This window comes from Panthera tigris, chromosome B1 (assembly GCF_018350195.1).
Source record: "Panthera tigris isolate Pti1 chromosome B1, P.tigris_Pti1_mat1.1, whole genome shotgun sequence".
Classification (NCBI taxonomy): Eukaryota; Metazoa; Chordata; class Mammalia; order Carnivora; family Felidae; genus Panthera; species Panthera tigris.
This window is the reverse complement of record NC_056663.1, coordinates 39,466,200-39,488,040: the sequence shown is the minus strand read 5'-3', so window position 1 is coordinate 39,488,040 and position 21,841 is coordinate 39,466,200. Positions and strand designations below refer to the sequence as shown.

General features: G+C 38.5%; 1 protein-coding gene across 8 annotated transcripts in view; it reads left to right on the top strand.

The window, feature by feature from the left end:
* The window catches only part of CSGALNACT1 (chondroitin sulfate N-acetylgalactosaminyltransferase 1), a 340,488-nt gene that overhangs the window by 192,069 nt on the left and 126,578 nt on the right, over nt 1-21,841 (top strand). Inside the window, exon 1 of one of the 8 annotated variants that reach the window (XM_042983329.1) lies at nt 7,152-7,190. The exons of the other annotated variants lie outside the window; for them this stretch is intronic. The gene's annotated coding sequence lies outside the window, so the exon portion shown is untranslated. Of the gene's footprint in view, nt 1-7,151; nt 7,191-21,841 lie in introns of those variants that run through there. 8 annotated transcript variants of the gene reach the window in all.

The window sequence follows — 21,841 nt, the reverse complement described above, 5'->3', positions numbered from 1 at the left end:
AGGCACTGTTCTAGGAGCTTAGGAATCTGTGATGAATTAACACAGATAAGGATTTTACTTTCATGGAGTTTATGTTCTAGTGGGGAGAATAGACAATAAGCAAGAGATATGTTAGAGAGTATGAGTGCCAAGCAGAGAATTAAAATAAGGTATGTTATATCGTGACCAGTGCTTCTTTTGATTGGGTGATCCAAGAAGGCTTCTTTAAGAAGTTGATATTTAAAATGAATTCAGATAGGCGATGAAGGAGCGAGCATTACAGGGTGGGCTAGATAGGGTGCAGAGACACACAGGGCAGTGGGAGCAGCTCTTGTAAAGGCTTCCAGGAAAGAATGGGCTCCATATCTTTGAGGAACAACAACAAAAAAGCATAGTAGGTGAGGGGTCTGTGGGTGGGAAATGAGGTTGGAAGGAGTTAGGGTCAGTTACCTAGTTCTGTGGTTCGTAGCCCCAGGCTTTATGTTAGAAATGTCTACAGGAACTTGAAAACTTACCTGGATCTTACTCCAGACAAATTAAATTGGAGTCTCTGAGGTGGAGCCTGGCATTTTTTTTGTTGTTGGTTTTTTTTTGTTCCCAAGGGAATTCTAGTCTATTATACAGTCAGTAATTCAGGCTTTTGAAAAGTTAAGGAATTTTATCTTAAAATCATGGGAATATCAGTGGAGTCCTTTAACAAAGGGAATATGATTGGTTTTATGCTTTTGAAAGGTCTTGCTGACTTCTTTGTGGAAAAGGGGTTAGAAGAGCACAGCCCCAAAGAAGGGGGGTGGTCCTCAGGAGGCTATGGCCTGACCTCAGGGGTGGGGCTGGAGAGAAGTCATCAGCTGGGCCACACACTGGAGATTGTTACACTGGAGGGGTGCAGAGGGAGTGGGTGAGGCCAGAAGAGAAATCAAGCATCACAGAGGATGAACAATCAAGCGGATGGTAGCTCCATATACTGAGATGGGGAAGCCCGAGTTTGAGGAGGAAAATTACAAGTTTGGCAGTAGACATGTTAAGTGAAGTAAACACTTTAGCTGAAGTTTAAGTAAAGTTTTGTGGGTGTGCAGAACACAGAAGGATCAAATCAGGATGGGAAGTTCCCAGTGGAAACAGTATTATTTGAAGGAGCAGGTATATGGTGACAGAGCTGTGGAGAAACACCTACCAGGCTTCAACAGCCATGGTGTGCAGCCATGTGGGAGGGCGGGAGAACAGTGTGGTAGGATCCCTGGGTGTGGGGACCAGTGTGGCCAGGGAAGAGGCTGAGAGGGTAGGTTGGAGTGTTGGGCAGGATGGCTTAAGTCTCTGTGAGCCACTGGGAGTTAGTGACTTCACTGGGAATCTGAGGTGTAGAGGGTCCTGAGTAGACTTGAGTGGTTAGGAGACTTGGTCCAGGGATCCTGAAACATGGATGAAAGGAATGAGCAGGGGGTAGAGAGAGCATGTAGGAGGCTGCCATTGTAGGTCATGGTGGGGCTCATGAATGAGGACCTGAAGTAGGGCAGTGGCTGTGGGAATGGCAGAGAGGAGATAGATGCAAGGGAGAGAAGGGTGATGACTGGATGGTGCTTGTGGAGGAAGAGCTTTCACAGAGCCGGAACAGAGGTGACTCCAGGTTGTCTAGGACATGCTAATTGCTTCTATATACTGAAATGGTTTTGTTTCTTTCCCTTCTTGGAAAAGGGAAATTCGAAATATTTTGTATGTGGGTGTGTGTGAGTCTAAATAATTTGTATGAAATGAGCAAGGCAGCCTAATTAGAAGACATACTTCAGATGACCACAGATGGCCCTTTGAAAGTTGCAGATTGAATGAACCATGTTAAAGCCCCAGCTCCATTTCATATAACTCACCAGGGTCCCAGTGTGTCTGATTGGGCTGCGGGAGGACCACAGTGCTCAGGGAGTGGCCACAGCCATGTTCCTCCTTGACAGCCCTCGTTTGTCAAGTGAGGCCTCAGCGTGGGCCTGGGGGGAGCTCCAGCAAGAGGAGCTCAGGAGGACAGGGGTCTTGGGGTGGAGGATGAGGTGGGTGTGAAGACACTAGGAATCAGGAGTGAGAAATGTGGGAATTAGGGGTCTCACCCTTGAGTAGCGACCCCTCCCCACCCCACTGGGCTCAGGCCCTCCTCACTTCCTTGTCTCCTTGGCCCCTGCTGGCTTCTCTCCTCCCTGTGCCATCTGGTGCTTGCATCAGCCTCGCTCACCTTGTTGGCTCACTGAAAGCAGAATTAGCTCCACATGTATTCCTTTTGCTCATGACCTTGTTATGGTTTCTAGTAACAAGGCAAATAGGGTGCAATCCTTTTCTTTTGTGCTGCCTGCCCCTTCCTCCACTTCTCTGTTTGCCATTGTAAAGGAAGAGAAGGCTTGCATATATATCCTGATCATTGGGCCCCAGCACAATGGCCTGAAGGAAACTTGAGCAGCATTTGGACTGGAATTCTTTCACGGGCTCTGCAATACAGTGGAGGGAGCCCAGTGGGGCTAAGAAGAGGGACTAATGAATGAGGAATAGCCTCCACTCTTATTTTTAGTCTGATTCTTATCAATCTCCAATCTTACTATGCTTGTTTATAACAAAACATTTATCTGATATATCCCCAAATCAAGCTCTAAAATTTACATATTTATTTTCAGTCATTTTTATTTTATAGAATACAACAGGTGTGCAAAAAAAAAAAGTCCATAGACCACAACTGTATTGATTAGTGAATAATTAGAAAATAAAGTCCTGTGGACAGAGCGTTGCCAGCCTACCCGAAGCCTCCCATAGTCGCTTCCTGATCATATCCCTTCCTCCTCCCACAGGTAACCATTCTTGTTTTTATAGTAATTTTCTTGCTTTAGAAAAGAATCTCACCACTCTGTAAATATTATCATTTGGTTTTCCTTGGATTTGAATCATATATAAATGGAGTCACACTGTACATCTTCTTTTGTGGCTTGCTTCTTTGTTCCACATTAGGTTCCCAAGATGCATTTATTTTGTTGTGTTTAGCTGTAGTTTGTTAAATTCTGCTGCCATATAGTATTTCATTGAATGAAAATATGACATTGTGTTTATCTACTTCTTAAGGTTGTTAGCAGTTTTGGGAATACAGATGATACAGGTGTGAACATTCTTAGGCCTACGCCCAGTGCATGCCAGCATGACTTTCTCTGTCAGCTGAGGAAGGGGACGTGCTGGCTCTGGGATGGGCTTCTCTTCCCTCTACCCTGTTTCCAAATTTTCATATGTCTTTGTCAACACTTAGTATTGTCATACCTTTTTTTTTTTTTCTAAACAAGGGTGTGTATTCATCTCTCTCTGTGGTTTTACTTTGCTTTTCTCTGTTTTCTAGTGAGATTGATCACTTTTTCATATATTTATGGCCATATAAATTTCTTCTTCTGTGAAGTGGACAATTTTCCTGTTGTGTTGTCTACCTCTTTTGAATTGTTTGCAGAGCTCCTTATACATTATGGATCCTAGTCTTCTGTTATACAGATGGCTAATCTTTTCTCCCACTATATGACTTGTCTTAACTCTCCTGTGGTGTCTCTTGATAAACAGAAAATTTAAATTTTGATAGGATCAGATTTATAAATCATTTCCTTTATGGCTTATGCTTTTTGCACCTAAGGTATTCTTCCCTATCCTAAGGGCATGAAGATATTTTCTTTCTCTTTCCTTTTTGCCTTTTGAGCCCCTTCATCCATTACTCTCACCCCTTTTACCTCTGGCAGCCACCAATCTGTTCTATGTCACCATGAACTTTGGTTTTGTTTTTTGTATACATCACAATTTCTTCACCCATTCATCTATTGATGAATACTTAGATTGTTTCCATATCTTGGCTATTATAAACATTGCTATAGTGAACATGGGGATGCATGTATATGTTTAAGTTAGTGCTTTTGCTTTTTTTCAGATAAATACAAATAGAATTGCTGAATTTTATGGTAGTTCTATTTTTAATATTTTGAAGAAACTCTATACTATTTTACATAGTGGCTGCACCAACTTACATTCCTACCAGTGGTACACAAGGGGTCCATTTTATCTACATCCTTGCTAACTTTTGTTATTTCTTGTTTTTTTTTTTTTTTTGATAATAGCCATCCTGACAGGTGTGAGGTGATATCTCATTGTGGTTTGATTTGCATTTCCCTGATAGTTAATGATGCTGAGCATTTTTCATGTGCTTTTTGGCTCTCTGTGTCTTCTTTGGGGAAATGTCTATTGGGATCTTCTGACCTTTAAGAAAAATTTTTTTAATGTTTATTTTATTCTTTTGAGAGAGACAGAGTGCAAGTAGGAGAGGGGTAGAGGGCGGGAGACACAGAATAGGAAGCAGGCTCCAGGCTCTGAGCTGTTAGCACAGATCGCGAAGCAGGGCTCAAACTCAGGAGCTGTGAGATCATGACCTGAGCTGAAATTGGATGCTTTACTGACTGAGCCACCCAGGCACCCCTGACCTTTTTAAAATTGGACTTTTTTGTCTTTGTTACTGAGTTATAGGAATCCTCCATGTAATTTGGATTTTATCTCCATGCCAGGTATATGATTTGCAAGTATTTTCTCCCATTCAGTAGGTTGCCTTTTCATTTTGTTGATGGTTTTCTCAGCTGTACAAAACCTTTTGAGTATGATGTAGTACCACTTAATTTATTTTTGCTTTTATTGCTTTTAGTGTCAGACTTAAAAAATCACTGCCAAGAACTATGTCAGGGAGCTTATCACCTATGTTTTCTTCTAGGAGTTTTATTGTTTTAGGTCTTACATTCATGTTTTTAATTCATTTTTGAGTTAATGTTTGTGTATGGTATGAGATAGTAGTCAAGTTTTATTCTTTTGCTTGTGGCTGTCTAGTTTTCCCAACACCATTTATTGAAGAGGCAGTCCTTTCCACATTGTATGTGTATTCTTGCCTTCTTTGTTGTAAATTAATTGACCGTATATGTGTGGGTTTATTTCTGAGCTCACTATTCTGTTCCATCCGTCTTTGTATCTGTTTTTTATTTATTTTTTAATGTTTATTTTTGAGAGAGACAGATGGAATGTGAGTGGGGGAGGGGCTGAGAGAGAGGGAGACACAGAATCCAAAGCAGGCTTCAGGTTCTGAACTGTCAGCACAGAGCCCGATGTGGGGCTCAAATTCACAAGCCATGAGATCATAAACTGAGCTGAAGTTGGACGATTAACTGACTGAGACACTCAGGCACCTCTGTATCTGTTTGTTATGCCAGTACTATACTATTTTGTTTACTATAGCTTTGTGATGTAGTTTTTAAAAATTTCCTTTATTTTAGACACAGAGAGAATGGGGGGGGGCACGAGAGGGGCAGAGAGAGGGAGAGAGAGAGAGAGGGAGGGAGAGAGAGAGAATCTTAAACAGGCCCCACACTTAACATGGATCCCAGTGCAAGACTCCATCCCATGACCCTGGTATCAGGACCTAAAATGAAATCAAGAGTTGGATGCTCAACCGACTGAGCCACCCAGGTACCTTTGTGATGTAGTTTGAAATCAAGGAATGAAAATATTTTTTATATTAAACTGTATATGTAATGTATTTTCTATATTATATTATATAAATCAATTTAATATATTTTGTATATTAAATCATTTTCTGTATTAAACTTAGCCTTTCATGTTTGGGTATGAAATTCATCTGAAATTAATTTGTGTGTGTAATGTAAGATAAAGATCAAAGTTTATTTGTTCTGTATGGATACACAATCATCCCTGTTCCATTTATTGAAAGAGACTATTGTTCCTACTCTGTGAGATATCATACATCCTTTTGAGTGCGAGTCCATTTCTGAGCATTCTAGTCTATTCTGTTGGTCTGTTCTATGCTTATACCACACTGGCTTAATTTTTTAAAAAAAGTTCTGTTATCTGACAAGACATTCTTGTTCTTCAAGAGTCTTGACTTGTCTGGGCCCTTTACATTTCCATGTAAAGTTTTAGAATCAAGTTAGTCAAATTTATGCCTCCCCACCCCGCCAATACAGTTTTGGGATTTCAATTGGGACTGCATTGAATCTATGAGTTAATTTGGTGCCAATAGATAATCTTTACACTACTAAGTCTTTCTCTGAGTCTTTTTAAATATCTTACTAAAGTCTTATAATTTTTTCTTCAGATCTTCAGAAGTCTTACATATCTTTTGTTAGATCTATTGCTAGGTACTTCATATCTTTAAAAACTTTTTTTAATGTTTATTTATTTTTGAGAGAAAGAGAGAGACAGAGTGTGAGTGGGGGAGGGGCAGAGAGAGAGGGAGACACAGAATCCGAAGCAGGCTCCAGGCTCTGAGCTGTCAGCACAGAGCCCGAAGTGGGACTTGAACTGAGGAACAGCAAGATCATGACCTGAGCCAATGTCAGAGGCTTAACTGATTGAGCCACCCAGGCCCCCCATAGGCACTTCATATTTTTTACACTCTTGCAAATATTACCTTTTTTAAGCTGTTATATAGAAATGTACTTGGTTTTCTATATAGCTAATTGATTTACTGCATTTGAGAACTATTCTAACAGCTTATCTATAAATACCTTTGGATAGTCTATGAACATAATCATATCATTTGTGAATAATGACAGCTTTGTTTCTACCTTTCCAATCCTTATTTATTTATTTGTTTTATGCCACCGATGCTGGCTAGTTCCCCAGTTTTCTGTTGAATAGAAATGCTGATGGTGGGCATCCTTGTTTCTAATTTCAAAGGGAAATTCTCTGCATGTAGTATGATATTTCCTGTAGATAACCTAATAATGAGGAAAGAAGCGAACTTCTATTCCTGCTTTCCTCAGGTGTTTAAATCATGAATAGTGAATATTAATATCTTTTCTGCATTTATTGAGATAATTATATGATTTTTCTGTTTAGACCATTAATGTGAGAAATTAAATTCCTGATTTCAGCATGTTAAACCAACTTAGCACCTGGGATAAAATCAACTTGATAATATATATATTACTGGATTCAGTTTGCTAAAATTTTGAGTGGGGTGTTTGTGTCTATGGTCATGAAAGAGATAAGTTTGTAATTTACCTTTTTCATACTAATAGGGTTAAAATAAGCCATTGAAATATTTTAATTTCATTCTGAATTTCTCTGAGGAATAAAAATTAAGTTTTTTTTTTTTTTTTTTTTTTTTTGTGATGTAGAAGGCACAGTTGCATTGAAACAGAACTACTTACCCATTGCAGGTAGGTCAAGGAATATCAAATACTTGGAAACTGATTTCCTCTGGAAAATTTCAAATCATGTTCAGAATGTTTTGGTTTGGTGACTAATGAGAAAATTCCTTTATGTAAATTGTTTCATGGAAAAAAATTCATTTCAAAATATCTTGACAAGAATGTTGGTGACATATATGTAATGCCCTTATTTTTTGATAAAGCAATTTTTTTTTCAGAATTAGATTTAAAATGTGCTCATTATTCCATTTCATTCTCTAAATTAAATGTCAGTATGGAAAAAAAATTTCTTGTCTTAGATAACCATGAAACTAATAATTTGAATATTGAGTCAATAATTGAGTAGTGAAGTTTCTAAAAATAGTTCTGTTTTAGAATCTAAAGACAAGTGTTGCAAGTTCAGAGTAAAATCTATATGAAAGCCACATGATGTAAAATATATAATTTTGACTGATGTTAATTAACTTTCTAAATTATACATATTCCTTTTTTCTGCATTTACATATTCTTTTTTCAAGAATGTTCTCAGGGTGCCTGGGTGGCTCAGTCAGTTGAGCGTCTGACTTTGACTCTGGTCACGTTCTCATACTCCACGGGTTCGAGCCCCACGTTGGACTCTGTACTGACTGCTTGGAGCCTGGAGCCTGCTTCAGATTCTGTGTCTCCCTCTCTCTCTCTGCCTCTTCCCCCCACTTGTGTGCTTGCTCTCTCTCAAAAATAAGTAAATAAACATTTAAAGAAAATAGGAATGTTCAGAAACCACCTGGAAACCCTGATGCTATAACTTACTTAGCTACAGGGACTCTTGGATCCCTAATTATTAAAAAAAACAAATTTCTCAGATAGTGGTGGGAAGCGAAAAGAGCCAAGCAGTCAACCTGAGAAAAGGGTTCTTGCCTCACAGGAGTGAGCTATACAGGTGTGTGTGTGTGTGTGTGTGTGTGTGTGTGTGTGTGTGCGCGCGCGCGTGTGTGTTTTAGTAGTTTTAATGTACACCTGAGGTATTAATATCATTTGTAGGAAACATGATATATACTAATCAAATGTTAGCTTTCCATTTGTGGTGGTAATAAGCTGATTAAAGAAATACTAGAGTTTTAGAATGTGAGGAGATATTAGCAACCATGGAATCTAAGTTCCTTGTCCCAGAGATGAGACCAGGGAATTTGCCTAGGATCAGAAAGGGACTTATGATTAGAGTTGGGACTACATTTTTTCTTTATTCATTCCTTTATTCAACACAAATTTATTGAGTATCTAGTATGTGTGAGATACTATTCTACATACTGGGGATATAGTGGTGAACAACTGAAGTCCTTCCTTCATGGCATTTATGTTCCAAAGTAGGAAACTGGCAACAACAAAGAGCTATGTAATAAAATAACAGTCATTGAGAATTGGCAAGAAGAAAAATAAAGCAAGGAAAGGGAATAGAGATGACAGGGGGATGCTGTTTAGGGTAGGGTGGTCAAAAAAAGTCTCACTGAGGATATGACCTTTGAGCAAAACCTGAATGAAATGAGGGGTAAGCCCTGTGGGTATCTTACAGAATGTTTTAGAAAAAGAACAGAAATCTCTCGTGTTGGGTGTGTTCCCAGAACAGCAAGGAAGTCATTGTGGCTAAAGCAGGTAAGAAGGGGAGTGTGGTGGCTGTGAGGTGCGGGATGAGGCTGGGTGCCAGGTCATGGATGGGGACCATGGTAAGGACTCTGAGATTTATTCTAAGTGTGCAGGAAGACAGTGGAGAGTCGTGATCAGGAAAAATAACACAGTCTGCACTCAGTTTTGAAAGGTACACTCTGACTGGTGTAGGATAGTTGAAGAGAGACTAGAAAGGAAGAGGGATAGTGGTGAGGCTCCTGCAGTTTCATAGTGAGAGACCAAGGAGGCAGGGAATTGTGATTAGGGAGTAAAATAGTGACCACGTGGTGGCTTCCTGATATATTTTAAAGATAGAGCAATGAGATTTGTAGAAGACATAAGGGAAATCGTAGGCACCTCAACAATTTCGCCTGTTCCCTTTCACTGGACTAGACCATATGAGAATGCTTTTCTAGGATTTAATTTTAGCTTTCTTTTCTGAAGGATGTTCAAGTGATGGTTTAAGACTTTTTCTGGGCAGATGATCATTTTCATCTGTGGTGATGGAAGGTTTGTTTACAGCGCACCTGCCCACAGGTGTCACTGACTTTGTAGCTGATTTACTTTAAGTGTCTGCACCTGGTTCAATTTTAGTTTATCTCTGGAAACTTCATAATGTTTTACTTTAATCTTTGCGTTGACCTGACAATTGCTAAGTCTTTTTGAGATTAGATTTGCTTCCAGGTAGTTGGTGCATTAATATGACTATTGTAGCTCTGCGTGTTGGCACTAAAGAAATTATCCTAGAAAAAAAAGAGAATCTATTAGTTTGTGCCTGCTTGCAGCAGATAGGAGCTTGCATACAGAACAGTCTCAATAATGCAGAGTTCCGATTGTGCCAGCTTGTTAAATGGGCTAGAGAACAACACTATCAGAGAGCAGTCTCCTTCGCTGTGGTGCAGTGACCCTGAATCTTGACTCTGAATTGACGCCAAAGGCAGATCCATTGGATTTCGTGAATATTGATCGTTGCCTTTTCCCCCCCTTCTAGCATGAAAGGAACAGAATCCATGTTAAATTATGATATCATTCACTAATAAAATAATTCCTTTTCACGTAGTTTGTAAATGCAGGATGCTGCTCATGCTTATTATAACTTTCAATGTTTTATTGTTCTTATGTTTGAGGGAAAAATATACCACAGAATACACATTCCAGTTGACTGTTTTTATTTATTTTTATTTTTTTAAGTTTATTTATTTTGAGAGTGAGAGAGAGAGTGAGCAAGGGAGGGGCAGGGAGAGAGTGAGAGAGAGAGAATCCCAGGCAGGCTCCACACTGCCAGCCTGGAGCCTGACATGGGGCTCAAACCCACAAACTGTGAGTTATGACCTGAGCCAAAATCAAGAGTCGGGTGCCCAACTGCCTGATCCACCCAGGCACCCTCCTCAGTGGCTCAGTTGGTTGAGCATCAGAATTGAGCTCAGGTCATGATCTTGCAGTTTGTGGGTTTGAGCCTAGCATCGGGCTCTCCACTGTTGGTATAGAGCCTGCTTCAGATCCTCTGTCTTCCTGTCTCTTTGTCCCTTCCCCACTCTCTCTCTCTCTCAAAAATAAATAGACATTAAAAAAATAAAATGGGACTTCAGAGGCAAAATGAAGATGAGCATTTTACTTCTTCAATTTCTGTGACTCTCCCCTACTGCTGAATTACCCACGGGCAGAATGGAGTTGGTGTGTTTCCACAGAGGTGCATCAGTTTATATATCAGGTTCACTATTTCCCACAAAACGGACATATCATATTCTTAGGCAGAGCCCATAAATTTTCACTTTGTGAGCAGATCTTCCTAATGCCCTGGAACCTAACCACCTGTAACATGCCAAGTACAGTCTGAAGTGTCTAGTCAGGAGTGCTAGCCAGCATCTTGACTGCAGAGATGCACTTGAATGCTTGTAGATGTTTCCAGTTGAGCCAGTGGCAGGGTTAGTTTTAGTTCCTTATTAGGTATGTGGGAATTATGCTTCCGTCTCGTGGTTAGACCTCTTAGGTCAGAGAGTATTTATGGGCAGTGCATGAAATCTTGAAAATTTGGGAGTTAGGCCCTTTAGGTGGACCTCTCTATTACATCTGATAGTTTCTGAAGGCAGAAAGTGACAAACCAACAAGTGTCCATCCCACCGCACACTCCAGGTCCTCTCTTGCAGGCTCCCCCTCCATTGGACATAAATGTTCTCTAGGGTTTCCTCCTTGGCCCACCCCTTAAGCCCACCTCACATTCCTTTCAGGAAGCCTCCCTCATAATCGTGACTTTATCTAACCTGCAAACAGATGGCTGTCAAACTGTTACCTCCAGCCCAAACCTCTCCCTTAAGCTTTTGATTGGCATACCCCAGTCTAGTTAGTCATTTCTTCCTGCCACAGGGACCTCAAACTCTGCAGGTTCTCAACCAGACTCTTCCTTTTGTCTCAAAGTCCAGTCTCTCCCTGAGTGCTGTCTTGGCTGGTGCCCCCACCATCCATCTCCCAGTCACACAACCTTCCCTGCAACAACAGATCAATAACCAAGTCATAAATATGTTTTATAATAAAGTTTAATTTTTGATTTTTTATCCAAGTAACTCATGCCCATGGTTAAAAAGTCAAGTAGTACAGAATGCCTTAGAATAAAAGCAATCCTTTCCTTGCCTCACTCCTCTCCACACCCATTGGTTCTTGCCAGAGGAAACCACTTTTAACTCCTGTAACTGCCTCTTTTGGTAATTATCGTCATATATTTAAGTTCTGTGCTTACGTGGTTATCTCCTCACTTATCAGTTTTGGACGGTGGCTACTTGTTTCCTGCCACACTTTTCCATCCCCCCTCACGCAACATAGTTGGATCACAATTCTTAGTTTCTCTATTTATGTAATTTAGGCAATATAGTTACAATTTTATATCTTGCTTCATCACCTTTAGAGGGAATCACTTGGTCCTGGACCTACAGAGTGAAGATCTTAGCACATCCACCTTTCCCATTAGCTCCTCTCTCTCTTTCTGCTCCCCATCTTCTTCTGTCATGTGCACTGACTTTATTTATAGTTACCCAAACTGATACCACTTGTTTGACAAATCAATACACTTATTTTCCCTCAGAGCTTTCAGACATTGCTTCATTTTAGTCTCCAGTGTGCTGATAAGACTCATATACATCTAATTAGCCTTCCTTTACAGGTGATCTATGCTTTCTCTTTGGAAGCCATGACAATAATCTCTTTTGCTGTGAAGTTCTGAAATTGCCCCATCTTTTATTCACATGTGCAATTTTCAAAATTTCGTTTGTTTTCCACTATTCCTTTCCTAATTTTCTCCTGATTTCTCTGTTCACTCTCTCTAGGACTCCTGTTAGATGATGGACAAGTGGACAAACTAGAAATTATTTTTTAGATGCCTGTATTTTCTTTCTTTTTTTTTTTTCTTGGTATTCTGGAAGGTTTTCTCTGTTTTATCTTCCGACCTTCTATTGATTTTTTAAAAAAATTTGTTGTGTGTGTATTCCTTTCTTATTCTGTGATTATTATTTCTCCATAACATCCTGTACTTATTTTATGAATGCAATATTTTCTCAGCTGAGAAGAATAATTACATTTTAAAGACTTCTTCTTAAATGTACAGAGATTTCCCATATACCCTCTATCCCCATACAGGCATAGTCTTTCCCATTGTCAACATCCCCATCAGAGTGGTACATATGGTACAACTGATGAACCTACATTGATGCTTTCTTATCACCCAAAGTCTACAGTTTGCATTAGGGTTCACTCTTGGCATTATACGTTCTGTGGGTTTTGACAAATGTATAGTGATTCATGTATGCATCTTTGTAGTATGATACAGATTATTTTTTTCATACAATTTTCACTGCCCATAAATCTTCTGTGCTCCACCTGTTTATCCCTCAGCATCCATCCTCCCATGTAGAGATCTCTTAATTATATTCATTTTTTTTTACTAGAACATCATATAGTTGGAATCATACTACAGTATGTAGCCTTTTCAGATTGGCTTCTTTCACTTTGTAATATATATTTAAGTTTCCTCTATGTCTTTTCATGGCTCGATACCACATTTCTTTTCAGTGCTGAGTAATATTCCATTATGTAGACATTTGTTTTTCCATTTACCTACTGAAGGGCATCTCAGTTGCTTCCCAGTTCTGGCAGTTATGAATAAAACATCTGTATCTATCCATGTGCAAGCTTTTACGTGGACATAAGTTTTCAACTCTTTTGGTTAATACCAAGGAGCACTGTGACTGGATATTGTGGTAAGAGCATGTTTATTTTTGTAAGAAACAATCAAACTGTCTTCCAAAGTGGCTATACCATTTTGCATTCCCTCCAGCATTGAATGGGAGTTCCTGTTCCTCTCCATCATTTGGTGTTGTCAGTGTTTGGGATTATGGCCATTTTTACACATGGGTAGTAATACCTTCTTTTAATTTGCATTTGTCTGATGACATATGATGTAGAACATCTTTTCATATGCTTATTTGCCATCTGTATATCTTTTTTGGCAAGGTGTCTGTTAAGGTCTTTGGCCCACTTGGTTATCAGATTTTTTAGTTTTCTTGTTGAGTTAAAAAAATTTTTTCCCCAGCCTGTGGCTTGTCTTCTCATTTTGTTGACGTTGTCTTTAGTGGAACAGAAGTTTTTAACTTTAATGATGTCTAGTTCATCAACTATTTCTTTTATGGATTGTGCCCTTGGAGTTGTATCTAAAAAGTCATAGTCAAACCCAAGTTTTCTCCTTTGAGGAGTTTTACAGTTTTTGCATTGTGCATTTAGGTCTGTGATCCATTTCGAGTTAATTTTTGTGAAGGGTGTGTCTGGATTCATCTTTTGCATGTGGATGTCTGGGTGTTCTGGCACCGTTTATTGAAAAGACTTTCTTCATTGTATTGCCTTTACTCCTCTGTCAGAGATCAGTTGCCAATATTTATGTGAGCCTATTTCTGGGCTTTTTATTCTCTTTCATTGACCTAGTTGTTTATTCTTTCACCAATCCCACACTATCTTGATTACTGTAGCTTTATGCTAAGTCTTGAAGTCGGGTAGTGTCATTCTTCCAACTTTGTTTTTTTCCTTCAATATCATTTTGGCTATTTTGGGTCTTTTGCCTCTGTCTTATAAACTTTACAATCAGTTTGTCAATATCACAAAAATAATTTGCTGGGATTTTTATTGAAATTGCATTAAGTTTATAGATCAAGTTGGGAAGAAGTGACATCCTGACAATATTGAGTCTTCCTGTCCATAAATGTAACATATGTTTCCATTTATTTAACTCTTTGATTTCATTCATCAGAGTTTTTAGGTTTCCTCATGTAGATCTTTTACATATTTTGTTAGATTTATACCTATGTATTTTATGTTTTGGAGCGCTAATGTAAGTGGTATTGTGTTTTTAATTTCAAATTCCACTTGTTCATTGCTTGTATATAGGAAAGTAATTGACTTTTGTCTATTAATCTTGTATCCTGTGACCTTGCTTATGAGTTCTAGGAGTCTCACTAAAATTTGTGTTCACTCAGATGAGAAGGAGGTACGTTGACATCTCACTGTAACACTTTTGCAATGGATTTGGTATTGAATTATTCCATTTTGGATTCCTTCTCAATATTTTTTTTAGTAGTTTTTCTTTTTTAAGTTATAAGAAAGCATGCAGGTGCAACTGTAAGGATACACACCAAATTGTTAACATTAGTTATTTTGTGTGGGATAAGGAGCCAGAATATCTGCTTTATGTATGCTTTGTTTGTTTTCCTAAACTATTTATATTTTGAAACAAAATCTAGTAAAACATGTAACAACATAAATGTACAGACAGAAGAATTATTTAAAGCAAATAATATATGTAACCTACTGTCCAGATCAATAAACAGGATCCTGCCAGTTGGGCAGAAGCTCTGCTGTATCCCTTCCCAATCACAGTGCCCCAGCTCACCCCAACATGACCACTATCCAGATTTGACCACTATTCTTGGATTTATTTGTAGTTTCACCTCCTAAGTATGGTTTCCTAATGACGTTTTAAAACTTAAATGGAATCATAATACAGGATCATATTTCAACGTTTGTTGTTTTTTTTTTTTAATTTTTGGGACAGAGAGAGACAGAGCATGAACTGGGGAGGGGCAGAGAGAGAGGGAGACACAGAATCGGAAACAGGCTCCAGGCTCCGAGCCATCAGCCCAGAGCCTGACGCGGGGCTCGAACTCACGGACCGCGAGATCGTGACCTGGCTGAAGTCGGACGCTTAACCGACTGCGCCACCCAGGCGCCCCCAGAATCATATTTAAGTGGAGTTATTCCTTTGTGCCTGGCTTCTTTTGCTTAACTTCATTTTTATGAGATTCATAATCATGGTTACATGTAGCGTAGTTCCTTCATTTTCATTGCTGTAAAATATTCCACCAAATGAATATATGATAATTTATTTGGCCAGTCTACAATTCATGGACATTTGAGTTTCTAATTTTACACTATTATAAAGAATGCTGCTTGAAACATTCTTATACAGGTATCCTGATAAATATGTACTCATATTTCTGCTAGGTATATATTGAGGAGTGCAACTGATGGTCATAGAGCATGTATATCTTCCAACTTTATTAGATACTGTCAGTTTTCTAAAGGAACTGCACCAATTTATGTAACATATTGTCTGGTTAAAAAATATTATTCTGATGAGCATAGAGTGGCATCTTATTATAGTTTTGTTTACTTTTTTCAAATGACTAATGAAGTTGAACTCATTTTTACATGTCAGTTGGCCCTTGATATCTTCTTTGCTGTTAGGTTACCTTTTCCTTTTTGATCTGTAGGATTTCTTTAAAAGTGTGTTTTGGATTCAAATTATTTGTCCTTTATATATGTTGCAAACATCTTCTACCTCTCTGTGACTTGCCTGTTTACTTCTTTTAGGATATCTTTTAATAAACAGATTTAAAAAATTTTATTGATCAGTATTTGTGGTTGGTGCTTTTTCTATCTTATTTAAGAAATTGTTTCCGAATCAGTGGTCTTGCTCTTTTTTCCTAAATGGTTTGTTTTGTCTCACATATTTAGGTCTTCAGCCTATCTGGAGTAGACTCTTGTATATGGTGTGAGGTCAGGCTCAAATCTCTGTACTAAAAACAAAAATAGACACCAACCCATATGTCTTTAACAATGAAAACATAAAAATCAAGCACACAATGGAGGCAGGGCCTCATGTGGTTGAGCCTCTGCTACGTCCTCACGATGTGTCTTCCAGCCATCCCAAATACATCCTCCTCTGCCTGTGTTCCTCCTAGTGGCCCCTTACTAGCCACCATCATACTCTTGGTCAGCGCATTTTCAAAGGTGCATAGGAAATTACAAGTACTTTATCTTCTGACCTGATAAGCATTCTGTTTAGCTGTAGTTTGACTGTATTTTTATGAATCATTTTATAAGGTGAAACTAATACTTTTTTAAAGTGTGGCTTACTGTAAAACAAAATCTGACACTTTAGCAATACTAATGTTTGTCTCAATATTGAAGTGCTACCCACATTTTAAATGTAGTCATGCTTTTAATGTGTAGCAAGTCAATCTCTAATTTCACTAAAAAAGTATTGGAACTTGCAAGTGTGAATCTTGAAGCTGAACTGAACTTGCTTTAGATATAATCTTCCTTATTCCAAGAGGAATATTTCTATTAGGGGAAAAAAAAGAAGCAGCTTGGCATAGCTGTATTATTTTCTGCATACAGGTCTATTGGAAAGAAAAAAAGCATACAGCTGGAAGGAATTTAAGATGTCATCTAGTGCAGAATTTTTACCTCTAAGAAATGGACTGTTCTCACTTTTAATATAATTCTGGAAAAGAAACTTCCACACCCTCTCCTGGTAATATTTAATATACTTCACTGTCAGTGAGTTTTCCTTATGCTATGTCTTAAGTCCATTTTCTTACTCTGTTTCAAATGGAAACAAAGAAATTGGGCCAACCGTCTTGTGTCTATACTAATCCATCATCTACTTGGTTACTAAATCCCCCACCAGCCTCTTTTCATGGTATATTCAAATATGTTTGTTTAGGTCCTTCTTTTAAGTCAGTTTCCCAGTCCTCTAATTACTGCTTTTTATCCATCAGAGTTTTCTCCATGCCGTCTATAAGTTATGATTTATAGCCTCAAAAATTGAACCTAGTACATTTGCCAAGGTATGACCAAATGCTATTCTCTTAAACAAGACTTCTAACCTGAATTTTGTTGTGTGTGATGAAAAGATTTTTGAACTTATGGCTATACGTGGCAGTTTGAACACACTTGTTTATCTCTACTTCAGAGACCACCCAAAATAGTAGGTAACAAATAAAAAAGGTATAAATCCACATGGACAAAGAAAATGGGAGATGAGGCTTGGTGGATGAGGGATATCAACAAATTTTTGGAAGATGGAAGGCAATGGATAAATAGGAATTGAATTAGCAGAGGAGAGAAAACTGAAGGCCAAGTGCCCACAGAGCAGGGAAGCTAGCCTGAAGAGGTTGATTTGTGGTCAGGACCAGAAACTTGGAACCACACTTGGAACCACAAGTTATGCCAGAATACAGATGTGAAGGTTGAGGCCAAAAACTGGTGTTGGATAGAAAGCCCAAATAAGGAGTAGTTAGACCTCTTTCATCCCAAGTGGCTGGACAAATACCCTGGTAGATATATTTTCTAGGGAACTTAAGTCAGAGAAGCTTTGGACTTGGAAATAGCAGATATAGACGACAGTATGGATAAGATACCTTAGAGAAAATAGGAGTCTTATGTAAATATCTACATATGGAAAGGTGCTATTTCCTTTCTCGGCACCCAGAACAGATACCAGGCTCATAGTTCTCCATTCCTGGATTAGAGGATTTGAGGATTCTTTGCTGGGAAACTGACCGATTGAAGAGGAAAGACTTTTGGAGGCCTCCCATAAAATGGCTGGATCACTCCCACGCCAATCATGCCATGTAAGTTCAGCTTTTGACACCTCACAGTGGACAAATACATACATATTTGATTACATACATATATCAAATACATACTTGAGGGCCATCTGTAACATGAACAAATGGAATAAAAACAAATAAGCAACTAGGAAAAGAGGCTTAGAGGAAATAGGGAAAAGCAGAGAGGGGAAAAACACCTCAAATAATTATAATTGATATTCTTCAAGAGATCAGAGAAGATTTATGAAAGAAGGCTTGGAAATAAAAATATGATAGCACAAGTTAAAATTCAGTGAAAATTTGGAATGTTGATGACACTGCCCAGAAAATAGAATGAAAAGACAGAGATGGAAAACATGAGAAAAAAGAGGAGGAAATAAGAGGCTTCTTTTAGGAAGTCCAAAATCTGACTAATAAGAGTTTTAGAAAGAAAATGGAGAAAATTCAGGGGAAAATTTATAGAAGAATGTTAAAGAATACTTTTCCAAAGTCTAGGGACATAAATTTCCATATGGAAAGGGTACATTAAGTGCCCAGCACGATGAATGAAAAAAAACCATTTCAAAGACACATCTGATAAAGTGAATTAAAAATTTTTTTTTCTAACAGTTTTCACAGAGAAAAAAGTAGGTCACATACAAAGGCTCAGGAAGCAGGCTAGTATCTGACCTCTCAACTGCAATAGTGAATCTTTGTATAAATACCTTCCAAATCTGAAGGAAAGTAATAGCCTCTAATCTGGCATCCTGTACCTGGCCAAATTGTCAACCAAATATAAGTGTGAAATAAGACTATTTTCAGACAGATATGCAAAGTCTCAAAAATTGGTCTCTCATGTGTGTTTTCTTGGGTAGTTCCTGGAGGAGGTGCCCTACCAAGTTGAGAGAATAAACCAAAAATTATGCAGGAACTAGGGGAAAGTGAAGGAAGTTCCATGATGGGAGGTAAAGAGAAATTCCAGGGTGACACCTGGTATGATTGATTAGATCTGGAGGACAGTGTTTCTAGATTGGACAGGAGGATGGTGGGGCCAGGGGAGATGGGAACAAACAGTAAGAAGAAAGATCACCTAAGGTGTTTATCTGTGATGGGACAAGTTTTCTAGTTCTATCCTAGAGTTAGATATATTAAAAAATAAGTAAGCAACTGAAAAATTGAGGTAATTATTAACAACAGGAATAACAAAAAGTTGTAGCAGAAATGAAATTTAATTGTAGTACACTATTGGGCTCAGTTATAAACAATATTTAAACAGATGTAATAATGTAATGCAAATAGTGAGTATTTTTGTAACCAGAAATTGTGGTATAGTTAAATTGAGTAGATTTTTGTGAGGGGGCAGAGGAACTATGTGTGGGAGGTGTGAAGTATGTGTGAAGCTAAATCTTCATCTTCTAAAGTAGGAAGCCAATAGATCTTAAAAATTGGTAAGAAATAGCAGTTGAAGAATATTAGCTAAAATATGAAGGTAAATACTGAAGGAAACAACCAGAAGGGTTGAAAGTGATTGCCTTTGGTCATTGGGACTTACGGGTAGGAGGATGGGGAAGGCAAAGGACAGCTATTTTTAATTGCCAGCCTTGTAGTACCATTTGATTTTTAAATTATGTGCATGTATTATTTTGATAAAACTAAAATAAATTTACATAAAAGTATATTTGCATGTATGAATTGTTTTTAATGTTTATTTTTTAGAGAGAGAGAGAGAGAGAGAGAGAGGGGGGGAGAGACAGAGTGTGAGCAGGGGAGGGGCAGAGAGAGAGAGGGAGACACAGAAACTGAAGCAGGCTCTATGAGCTGTCAGCACAGACCCCAATGCGGGGCTCCAACTCATGAACTGGGAGATCAGGACCTGAGCCGAAGTCAGACGCTTAACTGACTGAGCCACCCAGGCGCCCCATGCATGTATAAATTTTTAATGTATCTCACAAAATATTTTTAAAAATTAATATTTGAGAAAACTAACAGTAGGAAGTTTTTGGAATATATTGAAAAGGTAACACTTTTTTTAGTTTGTCGTGAATCATGAATTCAGAATCATGGTTCATTTGATATTCAACATTGGAATTTGTGACAAAGTAGCTTTATTATTCACACATTTATTTATTCTAATAACTTATTATTATTGTCTAATTTATTCTCTAATATTTATTAAGCATTAGAAAGAAGTGCCAGAATTATTGGAACTCAAATTTGCCTTTCTAGAGGAAAAATCCAGTTGTAATAAAATGGGAAAGTTGGCTCTTCTAATTTTAAATGATTAATGTTGAGGGGCGCCTGGGTGGCTCAGTCAGTTAAATGTCTGACCCTTGATTTCGGCTCAGGTCACGATCTCATGGTTTGTGGATTTGAGCCCTGCTTTGGGCTCTGTGCTGACAGTGCAGGTCCTGCTTGGGATTGATTCATTTACCCTTTCTCTCTGTCCCTCTCCATCTTGCACTCTTAATCTCTCTCTCAAAATAAATAAATAAGCTTAAAAACAGTGATTAGTGTTGATTATGGTTTGATTGAAATATATTCCAGAGCACTATTTATCTGAAACATTTAATACTCTGTCCTATGACGGTCTACTTCCAGACTTTCAGCCTCACAGAGTTGGTGTGGGCAATGTGTTATATCATACATATGAATTTTTTAATATAGTGCTTGGAAAATGTAGCTGCTCTCCCCACTTCCCCCACCATCATGATGATCACTCTGGGAATGCATACCAGTCCTTCAGGGTCAGGCAGCTGCTGTCCTGTCCTGCTTCCTCTTTATGTAATCTTGCTCTTTTCTTCACTTCTCAGTAGTACTTACTAGTTAAAATTTATTGTACATATTGGTGATCTATATCTCTTTTTCCTAGAAGTTTTAAAATTATTTTTCTTTTGTTTAAATTTTTTTTAATGTTTATTTATTTTTGAGAGAGAGATAACGAGCATGAATGGGGGAGGGGCAGGGAGAGAGGGAGACACAGAATCTGAAGCAGGCTCCAGGCTCTGAGCTGTCAGCACAGAACCTGACGTGGGGCTCAAACTCTGGAACAGTGAGATCATGGCCTAGGCCAAAGTTGGACACTTAACCAACTGACTGAGCTATCCAGGCACCCCTAAAATTATTATTCTTGAATTAAGTGAAAGTCCCTAAAGTATATTATACTGTATTCTGCTAAATACCTAGCTGCATTTCTGATTCCAAATGACCAGGCTTACGCCATAAATAAAGAGTAAGAGATTTTACTTCTGCCTCTTATTTGGGTACAAGTTATGTTAAACTTCAGAAAACCCAGCAAGTGGGGCACCTGGGTGACTCAGTCGGTTGAGCCACCGACTCTTAATTTCGGCTCAGGTCATGATTCCAGGGACATGGGATTGAAGCCACATTGGGCTCACCACTGAATGTGGAGCCTGCTTGGAATTCTCTCTCTTTCTCCCTCTGCCCCTCTCCCCTGTTCATGCTTTCTCTCTCTCTAAAATGAAAAAAAATTATATATTAAAAAATACCCCAGCAAATGATGAACAGACTTTCAGCAAAACAGTGCTTTTATTTTTATTATTCATCCTTTGGCATCATGGAACCTTCACCTCTTTGGCTAACATATTTTTTAGCCAGTTAGATGCAGGATATCTTTCTGTATCTCTTATATTCTTGGGTGTAAAAGTACCAGGAGAGTCTACTTTGAGGCACTAGTGAGTTTTCAGAAGATATTTTTGGAAAATCACTGTCAGGTATTTCTAGGAAAGTGCCTTCTGATGATTCAGCTACTATCTACTCCCTCTGGGAAGAGCATCTTTCTAGTTCATTGGCTTCATGATGCCAGAAGAGCATCCAACACCCTGGACATTGATGTGATACTGATGCAGGGACCTTAGTTATAGTGGCAAGACCTCAGTTTGGCCGATTCCGAGTTCTTTGCAAAGAACAGTTAGGTTAGTTTTTTAGTTTTATTCTGAGTTTGGATAGAGATCAAGACAACTTTGAAGATATTATTTCATTAGCAATTTAGCAGGACTATATAAATAATTGCATGATAAGCAAGGGGTAGATGAAAGTCAGTGGAGAGAAAAGTGGAAGCTTTGGCCAGTCCCTTTCAGTAGCCTGAAT